This window comes from Camelina sativa, chromosome 13 (assembly GCF_030686135.1).
Source record: "Camelina sativa cultivar CO46 ecotype springtype chromosome 13, ASM3068613v1".
Classification (NCBI taxonomy): domain Eukaryota; kingdom Viridiplantae; phylum Streptophyta; class Magnoliopsida; order Brassicales; family Brassicaceae; genus Camelina; species Camelina sativa.
Window position 1 is genome coordinate 26,317,968 of NC_141892.1, and position 12,844 is coordinate 26,330,811.

The following is a 12,844-nucleotide window of genomic DNA, read 5'->3' on the forward strand; positions in this document are numbered from 1 at the left end:
ATGTCCAAATTGCTCCATTTCGCTCCATCCGTGCCAAAATCCTTGAAAACCTGTATTGACACAAAACAACCTAGAAAACAAATCAAAAGACTCAAAAAGCACACTTATATCATGGTTAAAAACCGTAAAAACCATGATATATCAACTCCCCCAGACTTAGCCTTTGCTTGCCCTCAAGCAAAACAGAAACTTAGACATGTGAAAGAGGTTTGAAAACATGAAATTGACTCAACTGCAGGTAACTGTTTTCCGCACTCTTCATCGCCTTGATCTTCAGAACTTACTTCATATACTTTGTCAATTGAGAAACATCAACATTCCTTACTCAAATCCCACAATCCTTAGGAATCTCTAATCTCACCATTGTCATCTCATTACATAAATTAAAGCAATTACAGGTGAGTTCTTACCTTGGTGTATCGATCAATGGCATATGGACTCTCTTCAGGCCAAGACATTTTTCATACATCTCCTTTCCTCTCCCTTTTCTCACTTCCAATGGACTGATTTTTTTTTTTTTACTCATCAAAGGTGTAAGCGAATACCGGGGTCATCGGTAATTTACCTACCCCTCGCTTCCAAACTTTGTATGATCATTTGACTCAAGAGTAGAATAATGAGGTCACAAGTAATTTACCTACCTCTCTAAACTGATCAAAATCATCTCATCTTTTATTCTCTTCTCTTCTTCTTTTTTTATCACTTCTTTTTTTTAAAGTACCGAAGGGAAAAGAGAGGGAAGACATACTTTGAAAAATTGCACTGTCTTGTATGGCCGAAAGAAGAAATCTAGTCCACTGATCTCAAACCCCAAAGCAAGAGATTAAGTCCGGTTAAAATCCTGATAAAAGTTGAGACAATGTTGGTTTAACTAGATATCCTTTGAATAAGGGCTTTCAGGATTGTTGATACAGCTCATAGTCGTTTCCATACTTCAGTTCTGAGGTCAAGCTTAGTCAAGAATCATTAGAGTGTTAGCCAAAGAACAGTAACCATTAGTTAGAGATCATAATTTCAAAAAAAGAAAAATAAAAAGAAAAATTTGACTCAATAAAAACAAAATACGGTTTTGACACAAGTTAGTACTAACCTCCCCCAGACTTAAACGACATTGTCCCCCGTGTTTTCAAGCAAGGGAAAGGGAAAGAAACAAAAATATATTTGAAAATTGTAAAGAAAAGATGAACATTCTCGGGTTACCCATCGGTGTCGACCGACACCCTCGATGAACAGTGAATATTGGCCAAAAACTCCTGGTTAGTTGCAGTTAATTGTGATGTTGTGTTGTTGTGTTGTTAGATCAATCCTATGATGTTAATTATGTTAAGAAGGCACTCAAACACAAACACAGGTTAAAAGCAACATGATAGATAGATATTTCATAAGTTCAAACAAATTTCAAACACAAACTGACTCAATGCAAGAATAAAAATGACTCAATCCTAAAAAGAGAAAAAGATAAAGAAAACCATGATCAGAAGGTAGTAGATTCATCGTCGTCATCAGAGACGGAATCAGCAGGTGGTGAAGACGCGGAAGGTGATCTGGGCCTAGTAGGACGAATGCAGCAACTAGACATCCTGGCCATGCCATTCCAGATAGAACGCAAAGCAGTAACCACATAGGCCTGATGAGCTCCTTGAGACATAGTGGCCGGATCCTCCGGTGGCTCTGGAAACTCATGTAAAGCGGGAGTGCCAGAAGATGACCCAATCTCAAAACCCCCAGCAGGGTTAGGACCATCTAAATCCACATTAGGAACAGCAGCACCTCGTCGGCGACGAGCAGCAGGTGCAGCAACAGAATCTCTCAAGTCGGGCTGAAATGCCATTTGGCGGTAATCCTCACCAATATCAGTAAGGGCAGGACACGGCATCGAAATCATACGCTCACCAGTGCTAGAAATAAAATCGCCATAATAGGGGTTTCTTCATCCACTGAGTATGTGCCATGTAATCAACATCCATAACAGGATGCTCAGTAATGATCCCGCAACCCTCGAGGTCAATCTGAAAATGCATGAAGATTGGAGTCAGAAGACTCCCAACGCTCTCTTTCTTTTTTCCTGTCCCAGTAAAAGGCTTGGTTTTCAGATCAACCAAGTGGTGCACAAAAACTGCTCCCAAGTTAACTGGCCTATCTAGTGCGGGTGTAGGACAAATATCAGCAACCAAGTTGCGCAAGCCAAAATACAATAAAATCAACTCTGCCACTCGCATCTTGTTAGGCTCCATCTTACACAAAAGTGTGTGCCCAATAGCACGACTGACATACCTCAGGACCGGATGTCTAACATCTGTCTGTGTAGATGACTTGGAACGATATTGCACATGTCCAAACAAACTCCATAAATCTTGGACATCAGGAAACTTTTCAGGAAGTGAAACCGCTGTAAAATCTCTCTCAAATCGTAAATGCCACAGAGATCTCTAAGTGGAAGCCTATAGCGAATACCTCTGATGAAGAAAGATAAAAACCCTTCCTGTGTATTCTTAACTGTCTCATTCTGATAATATACTCCCACTGTAGCCATGAACTGACGAACAAGATCAGAATACAAATTATACTGCCTAGACGCAATGGTTCCCAATCCTATCCTATCCAACATGGCAAGAACTTCATCCTCAATACCCAACTTCCTCATAGCAACCAAATCAAGTGTCTTAGTGGGATGAATCTCAACTCCTAACCATCCATTGTAGAACAATGTATCATACTCATCCCAATCCTCTAATATTGGCCTGTTGATGTACTCTGATTCTTCAAATTCTTTCATAATATCATCATTCCAATTCCTATTACATCTAATCTTTCTACCTTCTGACCTTGGCCATGGAGGACGAGTTGGAAATTTTGGAGCAGGAGGAGTGGTCGTCGGTGGCAGAGCATCACTCAACGGAGCTGGCGGACGGCGGACGGCGGACGGAACGACGAGAGGAAGAAGGTTGGTCGGCAGCAGTTCTGGCCTTCTTCCGCTGCGACATCACTTCAAACCGAGTAATTGACTCTGGATCGAGAAAGAGGAGGCAAAATCGAGCAGGTTAGAGTTTTGAATCACGCAAAACAGAGCTAAATCGAGGGAGATATCGTGATTTAAAGCTGTTCGTCGGTTTTTTTATGTTTTATAAAACGAAGAAGACGACTCGGGAGTTAAATCACGATTGCCTCGGGTTTAACGGTGTCGATCGATGCCCATTAAGTGGTATCGATCGATGCTACTTTTGTTGGACCAGGCCCAGTTGCAAATTCAGGCCCAATGCTCGCAAACCCAATCCTTAAACCCATCAACCTTTCTGCGATCCAATAGCGGTGTCGACCGATACCCAGGTGGTATCGATCGATGCTGATGCTGATCAATGGTATCCGAAACTTTTTGTCTTGTTTTTTTTTTTTTCTGAAACAAATAAAACTCAAAACCAAAAATCAATATGTTAGTAATCCTAAAAGAAAACTGAAAATAAATAGTTCCTACCAGTGGGTTGCCTCCCACTCAACGCTTGTTTTAAGTCATTAGCTTGACTATGTCGAAGCTCAGGCGTCTGGCGGATCAGAACGTGGCATGGAATGCTTTTGAGAGGAATGTCTCAGCATCCAAGGTGGTGTATAATCAGCGAATGAATGAGGTCTACCAAGGACATGATGACTAGGACCAGAGCGAGACTTGGGTATGGTGCATCTGCTTTTATTTCCTTTGACGGTCGTATTGGTGAGAGGAGAAACTTTGGATAAGGAAGATGTATGCCTTGGCTTTCCCAGAGGACTCTGGAGTGTGGAGGGGTATCTCTTTTGTTTGGAAACAGGTTCATGACTTGGAGCATCAGTGTTGGAAAAGGTTTGGCTCGGATGTGGAGGGGTACCGACCGACACCCAGCTGGTGTCGATCGACACTAAGCCTGCTGCTCGAAAATCAGAAACTCCCTCAACAGAAAAAGTCTGTCCATCAATAGTAGGAGCCCTCCTCAGTTTATCCATTTCAAAGTTCATACTCAAACCGTCCACATTCAGTGCTATGTTTCCCTTCTTCACATCTATGATGGCACCAGCTGTAGCCAAGAAAGATCTTCCTAAGATGAGAGGGTCGTTAGGCTCTTTATCATACTTCAGCACCACAAAGTCAGTGGGAATCATGAAGTTTCCAACCTTAATTGGAATATCCTGTAAAACACCTTCAGGAATTCTTCGGGATCGATCAGCTAAGATAAGAGATATCTGAGTCGGCTTAAAATCTGTCATCCCAAGTCTCAGAGCAACAGAATGTGGCATCAAGTTGATGCTAGAGCCAAGATCACAAAGTGAGTGAGCAAACCTTCCTGTAGAGATAGAGCAATCAAGTACAAAGCTTCCACGATCTGGTAACTTCTTTGCAATCCTACTCTGGATCATTGCACTCACATTCTCAGAGACAACTACCTCTTTCTTCTTCTCTTTCTTCCTCTGTGGAGGCTGGTTCAGCAGAATTGCACTGACATCTTTTGTAAGTGGTGCTCCTTCCTCAGGACTCAAACCATTGGATGCCATTCTCTTCACATACCGTTTAAGTGGTGGTGAAAGCTTAACTGCATCAACCAAAGGCATCTCTATCATCACCTTGTCCATCATTGCCTTGCATCTAGCTTCCTCCATCTCCTGCTTGGACTTTCTTGGCTTAGGAAAAGGAATCTTCGGTTGGTACACCCTTTCAGCAGCTGCTGGAACCTGAGATTTTGCAGTTTCGGGTTCTGTCTGAGAGGGGTGTCGACCGACACTGAGATGGTGTCGATCGACACCATCATCTGGAGTCGAGAAATTGGCTGATTGCTCTCCCTTTTCTGCAGAAACAATTTCACCATCATTCTCATCTCTCACTGATATGGCATTGCAAGCATGTTTGGGGTTTGTCTCCGTTCTTCCAGGAAGAAAACCCTCGTCTCTTCACAGACCCAGCAGTCTGCGCAACCTGATTCTCTAGCTTCTTAACATGGACATTCAATGCATCAATCCTTCCAGTAAGCTCTGTGTAAACATTGTCAATCTTCACATTGAATGTCACAGTCAATTTCTCCTGACCTTGCAAAAGTTGCTCTATCATAGCTTCCATCTTACTCTCAGAAGAAGTCTGTGGAGGAGGAGACTGATAAGATGAGTTCCCATAGGTTCTAGTATAACCATTGTTCTGTTGCTGCTTCTGGTAATCCGGTTTGGGAGTATAGCCTGAAAAGTTCCCACTGTAAGGTCTGTTGCTTTGCTGATTACCGAATCTCTGACCCTGATTTCCATAGACAAATTTGACATATGCTTCTTCATTCCCTGTCTCAGGTGGTGGCTCAAATGTCTCAACTTCAGCAGCAAAGTGAACAGATTTCTTGCCCACTAGGAGATTATGCACTGAATCCAGCTTAGCATTAACAGAAGCTAACTGGTATGAATCGAATCCTCCATGTAATCTCTTCCTTTCAGCATCTGCTCTCTTAGTACTATTGCTAGAAGCCAAGTTTTCAATCAAAGCTTCAGCATCTTCTGGAAATCTTGTCTTGAAATTCCCATGACTTGCAACATCTAAAGCCAACTGATACTCCCAGTCACACCCTCTGAAGAAGATACTCAGCAATTGAACCCTTGAGAAACCATGGTGTGGACAGTCCCTTTGATAAGCTTTGAATCTCACCCAAGTGGCCTTGAAAGCTTCCTCAGGTTTTTGCTTGAAAGAGGACAGCTTGACTCTCAATTCATCTGACATTGCATCGTCATAGAAATAGTTGAGGAAGGCCACCTTGACATCATGCCAATTTGTCAATGATCCGGCTGGCAACTGTTTCAACCACTGAGATGCCTCTCCTGCAAGTGAGTATGGGAAGAGTTTGCAGAAGATGTAGTCCTCAGTCACTCCATTAGCCTTGATACTGGTCACAAGATCCTCAAAGTGCTCAATGTGGTCCAAAGGCTTCTCATTGGGCAGGTTAGAGAAAGGTCTCTGCCCAACTAGTTGAAAATAAGCAGGTTTCAACTCAAAATCATTCCTCTCGAATGGAGGAGAAACAATAGCAGACCGGTTTTCATACACAAGATCAGCCTGGTTGTAGTCAGCAATGGTCCTGATCAAGTCTCGGTTGTTGTCCTGTCTTCGAACCCGGTTCTGGACGTGGTTTGCAGCTCCACGTCCGTCTGCAGGAAGGGGGTGTCGATCGATGCCATGTTGGTGTCGATCGACACCCAGATTATCATCGGCAACAGCTTGCTGGTTGATGACAGCTTGCTCGTTGACAACAGGTTCAGCAATCACAATGCCTTTTGCATCAAGCTTTTGGCCCTGCTCATTGCGCAAGTGGCCCTCTTGATCCCTCAAAACACCAGCCTCATCACGCATCAAAATGACTGTGTTAACCATCTTCAACGATTTGGCTGCTTTTCGGTTTTCACGCTCAAGTTTTCCCAACTATTGGTTTGAAAGCTTCACAGTAGGAATAGTCTTGTTGCTCCTTGTATGAGGTCTAGGAGGCATACACCTGAAACACCAAAGAGAAGAAAAACAAAAACGTGTAAGTAGAAAATAAAAAGAAAAATTTAGACGAAATTAAAAACTCAAATCTAATGGTAGATCAAAGAGTCCCCGGCAACGGCGCCAAAATTTGATAAGCTCAAATTGTAATACCCTAATGGTACTAACAGCCTTGCAATTGTAATACTCTAGGGGTCGAATCCTCAGAGACTCAAGATCAAACACAATGGATTATAGAGTTTTATAATTAAGCTAAACAAATTAATTTGAATTAAAATAAATAATGCAAAATATTAAATAAAAGTTGTTGTAAATTCAAGGATCAAAAAGTTAGGTCTAGGGAATTTCTCAGGAAATTATGAAATATTAAATCAATCAATAATTAGGATTCAAGCAATTAAAAATCAGATCTAGAACTCTAAACTCTTCTGTAAAATAAATCAGTTCTCACTGCAAATATTATCTAAATTTAAAACCAGAAAATTCAAATCTCTTTGCAAAATTCTAGGTTAAAAATCAGCTTTAAAATCAAGTTTAGATAAGTTCACAAAATTACTAAATCAAATCTCTTTGCAGAAAGTAATTTTGCTCATCAAAGGTTTTAATCAGGAAAATCAATTATATTCTCATATCAATTTATTTTCCTAAAGTATTAATTCTAGGTGATCAATCAATAATTAATGTGAAGAACAACCTAAGATGAAGATCTAGAAAGATAATGAATCCTAAATAAACAGATCTAATAAATCATAAAATCCCTGTGAAAAACCCTGAACCTAACAAGCAAACTACTCAGACATAATCAATGAAGAACAAAACATCTTTTATGAATAATAAGCAATAGATATCAAAAGTAAAAGAAGGAGTTTAGGAATTCTTTTCTCGAAGGAGTTCAGATCTCTCTCCCAAAAGCTCTTAATATCTCTTCTCTCAAAAAGGTTGCAGAAAATAATTTGCTAGAATAAAACTTAGAGGTTTCTAAAACCCAAAAATAAAATATATACATCCTAAAACACGTCCAGGGGCTTATGATGCAATTGTGGAAAACTTCGGGCAAAATTGTAAAACTTCCAATTCTTGCTCTCTCGTCAGATAAAACAGGGTGTCGACCGACACCAAGGTGGTGTCGATCGACACCCTCACTCTGTTTCGACTCCAAGTTTGTTTCCTCTGGGTTAAATGCTCCAAAATGTCCAAATTGCTCCATTTCGCTCCATCCGTGCCAAAATCCTAGAAAACCTGTAATGACACAAAAACAACCTAGAAAACAAATCAAAAGACTCAAAAAGCACACTTATAATATGGTTAAAAACCGTAAAAACCATGATATATCAAGAATCGACGGTTGATGAGGACCGAAAGCGCCAGGTATTAGAGGTTTTGCGACTTTACTCGGCGTGGACTTCGGAGGAGACATGATTTTCGAACGAAAGAAGAATAGATTGATCTAAAAGGAAAGAGTTCTTCAACTTTCCGGCGAATAACGAAGAACATAGGAGGAAAGAGCAAGGCAAAACACAGAGAGAAAATAACAAATTGTCAGAATGAAAGAGAAAGAATTCGAGTAGGTTACCTTTTGTACATTAAGCCGAAGAGGTAATGATGGCCTGGGAAAACGAGAATTCCCGGTTCAGTTATTTCCTCTCTTATAGCGTGTTGGACTAGCGGTGGACCCCAGAGCTTGTTCGGAAAGGAAAATTTCATCATTACCACGATCAAATCATGAGATATAGAGGATATTCAGTTTCCCAAAAAAAAAATAATAATAAAAAAAACCGGTTGAAGATCAAAAGTCCTCCCGAGCTAATCAGCTCGAAGGACTTGGGGGGCAATTGTTGTAACCACGATTGTTTACCTCGAGATAACGGATCAAGGCCTTGGTACAAACAATCGAAATGGGCCGAGGCCATGGTTCGGATCAGCGCACTAAGCCCAATAAGAAGATCGGAGCGAAGGGAGGCATCCTTCAAATCGGTTCGCAGTTTGGACTCGGTCAAAGATTCCCGCAATTAAACAAATTAATTGTGATGCGAGGTTTACGCAGAAAATTGATTTGACATTGATTGTAATAGGGTAATATAAATACGAGAGAATGGGGATTGTAAGGGGGATCGGAAAAACTCTCTCTAGAGCAATAATACTCATTTTTCATTTCACAGCACTTGGTCTTTAGAATCAGTTCGGAATTATAACGGTGGTAAGCTCCTTCGTTCAAAAAACACTTCAAGAGGAGAATCCAGTTTCAGTTCTCACAGTGTTCTTTCACAACAAGTGGCTAACAGTGAGAGAAAATGTTTTGTGTGCAACAAACCGGGACATTTAGCCAAAAATTGCAAACTAAGAAGCACCAAGGGAGCGGATCTAAGTCTAGAAGAGACAGATGATGAGGATCACATGCTGTTCAGTATGGTTGAAGAAGAAGTATCATCAAAAGTAAAAGATGAGACATGGTTAGTTGACAGTGGATGCACTAATCATATGACCAAGGAAGTGAAATACTTCATCACTCTTGATAAGAGGATAAAGGTTCGGATCAAAGTGGGGAATGGTCAATGTGTAATGACGGCAGGAAAAGGAAATATCCAAGTGATGACAAGCCAAGGAGAGAAGATCATCAAAGAGGTTTTTCTAGTGCCGGGTTTAGCGAGAAATCTATTGAGTGTGTCTCAAATGATAGCAAATGGATATGGAGTCTTATTTGAAGACAATAGATGTGTCATCAACAATCATCAAGGGAGAAGGATACTGAACATTCAAATGAAGCATAAGAGTTTTCCATTTAGATGGAATAACTCAAACGCAAGTGTCTTACTTGCAAGGGAAGAAGAAGGTTGTTTGAACGTGGTGGATGATGAAGAATTCGAGATCAAAGGCAAGGAAGGAGCTTGGAGTTAGACCAAAACTCAATTAAGGAGGAGTGTTAGACATAATTGAGTTTTGTATAACATAAAGTCACATTTGTATAAGTTAGTTTCTAGTTAAGAGTCATGATGTTTAGATTGTGTCGTATTGTCTAAACGTCACAAGTAGAAGAGATGGAACTCTTATTTGCGTCTGTTGTTTTATCTATTTAAGCATCGAAACTATGATGTAAACATACAAGTTTTTCAGTTTATTAATACAATCACAAGTTTCTCAAATACTCTGTTTTATCTTCTATAAAACAGAGCAACAAGTACGCTTGTTTTGCTCTTTGTGAGAGAGAAGCTTTTGCTTCTAACATGGTATCAGAGCTTATGTTGGTCTTGGAGCCTGTCCAAGCAAAACAAAAATAAGAAAACTTCCGCTGCAAGAAGAAGAGAAAGATGGAGACAACAAATCAAGGGAGAGATGAAGATCGAAATAGAAAAAGATGGTGGTAACAAGAGAGAATATTATCAACCTTCACAATCGTTCACAAACAGTACCTTCAAGAAGAAGGCTCCAAAGGGATGAAGGAGATGTGAGATCTTCTCAAAAGGAAATGGAAAGAGATGGTGAATTAGAGTTGTGGAAGGAGAATTCTGAAACTTGTTCGAAGAAGACGTGGAGAAGATAACCAAAGAAGAGACGTCACAGAGACGTGGAGAAGATAACCGAAGAAGAGACGTGACTGAGTTCACGCACAGATTTGGTGAAAGGGTTCACGCCCAGATTTGGTGATCAAAAGGACACCAAAAGGAAAAATTAGAATGTTCACTTAGAAGAAAGTGAGTGGAAGAAGGTTGGAAGAACAACCGGATGAAGACATGACGGAAGTTCACAAAGGCGATGTGAAAAAAACTCACATGGTGAAAGTTTGAAGGATACTTGAAGGGTTCCAGCGTGAGAAGCCGTCTGTTTGTACGAAACAGAAGAAGGCTCCTGAGCAAAAAAGGTGTGATGTTTTGAGAAAGAAATTCACACAGAGCAACAGCCTGTTAGAAAGAAAAAGAGATAGCTCTAACCAGAGGGAGAGGAGATGCCATTAATTACCTGGAAACAGAGAAGTTTATTAAGCACAACAAGGTTGGAAGAACGTTGAAGCGAGATTGGAGTTAGCTGGCAACTCAATTAAGGGGGAGTGTTGGTCGATAATTGAGTGCAACGTATAAGTCGTGATGTTTTGGTTTGTGACGTTTCATCCAAGAGTCGTAAGGAGAAAGTGACACATCTAGTGTCACTTTGTTTTCTATATAAATCAGTTTTGTCGTTGATGTATGCAACAAGTTTCATGTAAATATAATTTTTCAGTTTGGTTCTTTGTCTTCTCAAAACAGAGAAGAGACAAAGGTCTCTTGCTCTGTTTTCTTTTTTTTCTTACTCTCAAAATTCTAACAACGAGAATAAAGCAAGGGGGTACCGGACATTGCTTCATGTCCCAAAAGACCAATGTTACAGCCTCCTTGCTTCTCTTATCACTTATATGCAACGGGTCCACCAACTGGGATCGATGTTCATCACTAGAGATATGCGTAGTGAAACTATCAAAGCCTTTGTATGCAAGACCAGGGTGGCATACTGAGCAAAACCAGTAGGAAGATTCCCCAGTTTCACTTCTGCTGCAATGATAGTACTCCTCATCAAGCGCCCTTAAATATACCGGGAGAAAGCTTTGAAGAGAAGCATATGGAAATGGCGGAAGAAGGTTGTAACCCATCATTTTTAGGTATCCATAATCAGGCTTTGGGATTTTTGCAACGGATATGACCATAAAATTAGCTGGAACTTCATCTTCATGGGTCTGGATGAATTGAATAAGGAGATGCATAATGTCCTCGGAAAAAGCGTAGGGGAGATTTGTGAGAGTGATTCCACAGGAAGAGACTGCCCTCGGAAAAAGCGTAGGGACTTCTGTTAACAGGCCAACGGCAATGATGACGCAAGGACCAAAGTAGCCTTCCTCCACCAAAAACCGTTTAATGCACAGAGCAACCAGAAGAACATCAGAGCAACAGGGAACAGGATACGTATTGATGTCCCAAAAGACAAATGTTACAGCCTCCTCCTGCTTTGTCACCCTTGGTCCTGAATACAGAGGACACCAGTCCCACGTCATGAAAGGATCCCGTCGAGAACCAGCTGGGGGAGCGAAGTCTACATCACCACTGTTATCCTGTGTGATCCGTTTTTGAAGTAACTCTTCATGTTCTTCACCATGGAGATGTGTGATGAGATCCTCAAAGACATGGATAGGAGGATCACGATGGCATACTAGGCAATCCCACAAGGCAGATTCAACTGTTTCCTCATCAGGTGCCCCTGAATCTTGCTCAAGAAGGCTTTGAAGAGAATCATAGGGACATGGCTGAAGAAGGTGATGTTTCGTATAACCTAGGTAGCCAGAAACACCAGTGAAGATATTCGGATCGGATATGACCATTATATTAGAAGGTGGATTATTCTCGGCAAACGCAAAAAACAACCCCGCTAGTGTCTGAAGAACTTGAACCGTAGGGGACGTTAATGAGAGAGATTCCACTGGAAAAGACACTTCTAAGGATGCGAGCGGGGACGTTTGCTAGTACGCCAACAGCAGTGATGGTGACACGATGATGAGAGTAACCACGATTCTTCAAATACAGTTTAATACACGGACGGACCCGACTAGGATCAAAGCCGGAAGGAACCGGACACATATTGATGTCCCAAAACACCGCTATTACAGCCCTAGCTGGCTTCCGCGTAGGCTTATTCATCGTATTCAAAACCTGAGAGATGAGCAAGGTTTGATCTCGATATCGACTAGGGAGGGTTTGGTGATAAGGTCTGGCTATTGGTGGCTATATATAGATTTTAAAGTCATAGATTTTCCAAAAATCTACTTTAATGTCAATTAAGATTATGGAAAAAAATGGTTTTTCTAAAACAAATTAGGAAATCTAGATTGGGATGGTTTTTTTTTGTCAATTTTAAAAGGAAAACTAAATTCTATGTTTTACTGTACTTTTTCATTTTTAATCGTGACTTGAATTTTTTTTGTTTTGTTTTTTCTTAAATAAATTTTTAACACAAACTTTAAAAACCATAAACCAAAATTTAGAATCTAAAAACAAACAAAAAACCACTTAAAAATTGTAACCAGTCATGGCCTTAATATTTTTGTAAATAATACTACTAGATTAGAAAAAGGGGAAATAATCATTACCAAATAAATAATATAAAGGGAGATAATAATGGTTAGATACTTAAATGAATTTAATATGTAATGTGTAATCAAAAGTTAACGATGAGTACAGTAAAACCTCTATAAATTAATAAAGTCGGACCATGAAATTTTATTAATTTATAGAGGTTTTAATTTATCGATAAATTAATAATTATTAATTTATCGATAAATTAATATTTTATTAATTTATAAAGAGATTTTTAGTTTTCATAACTTTAAAATTTTGTATTACAAAATAAAAT

At 40.1% G+C, this 12,844-nt stretch overlaps 2 pseudogenes; one reads left to right on the forward strand and one right to left on the reverse strand.

The window, feature by feature from the left end:
• Nucleotides 1-1,474: 1,474 nt before the first annotated feature.
• Nucleotides 1,475-5,716, reverse strand: LOC147930048 (uncharacterized; annotated as a pseudogene).
• Nucleotides 5,717-8,915: 3,199 nt separating this feature from the next.
• LOC109128411 (uncharacterized) lies at nucleotides 8,916-9,337 on the forward strand (annotated as a pseudogene).
• The last annotated feature ends 3,507 nt before the right edge of the window (nucleotides 9,338-12,844 follow it).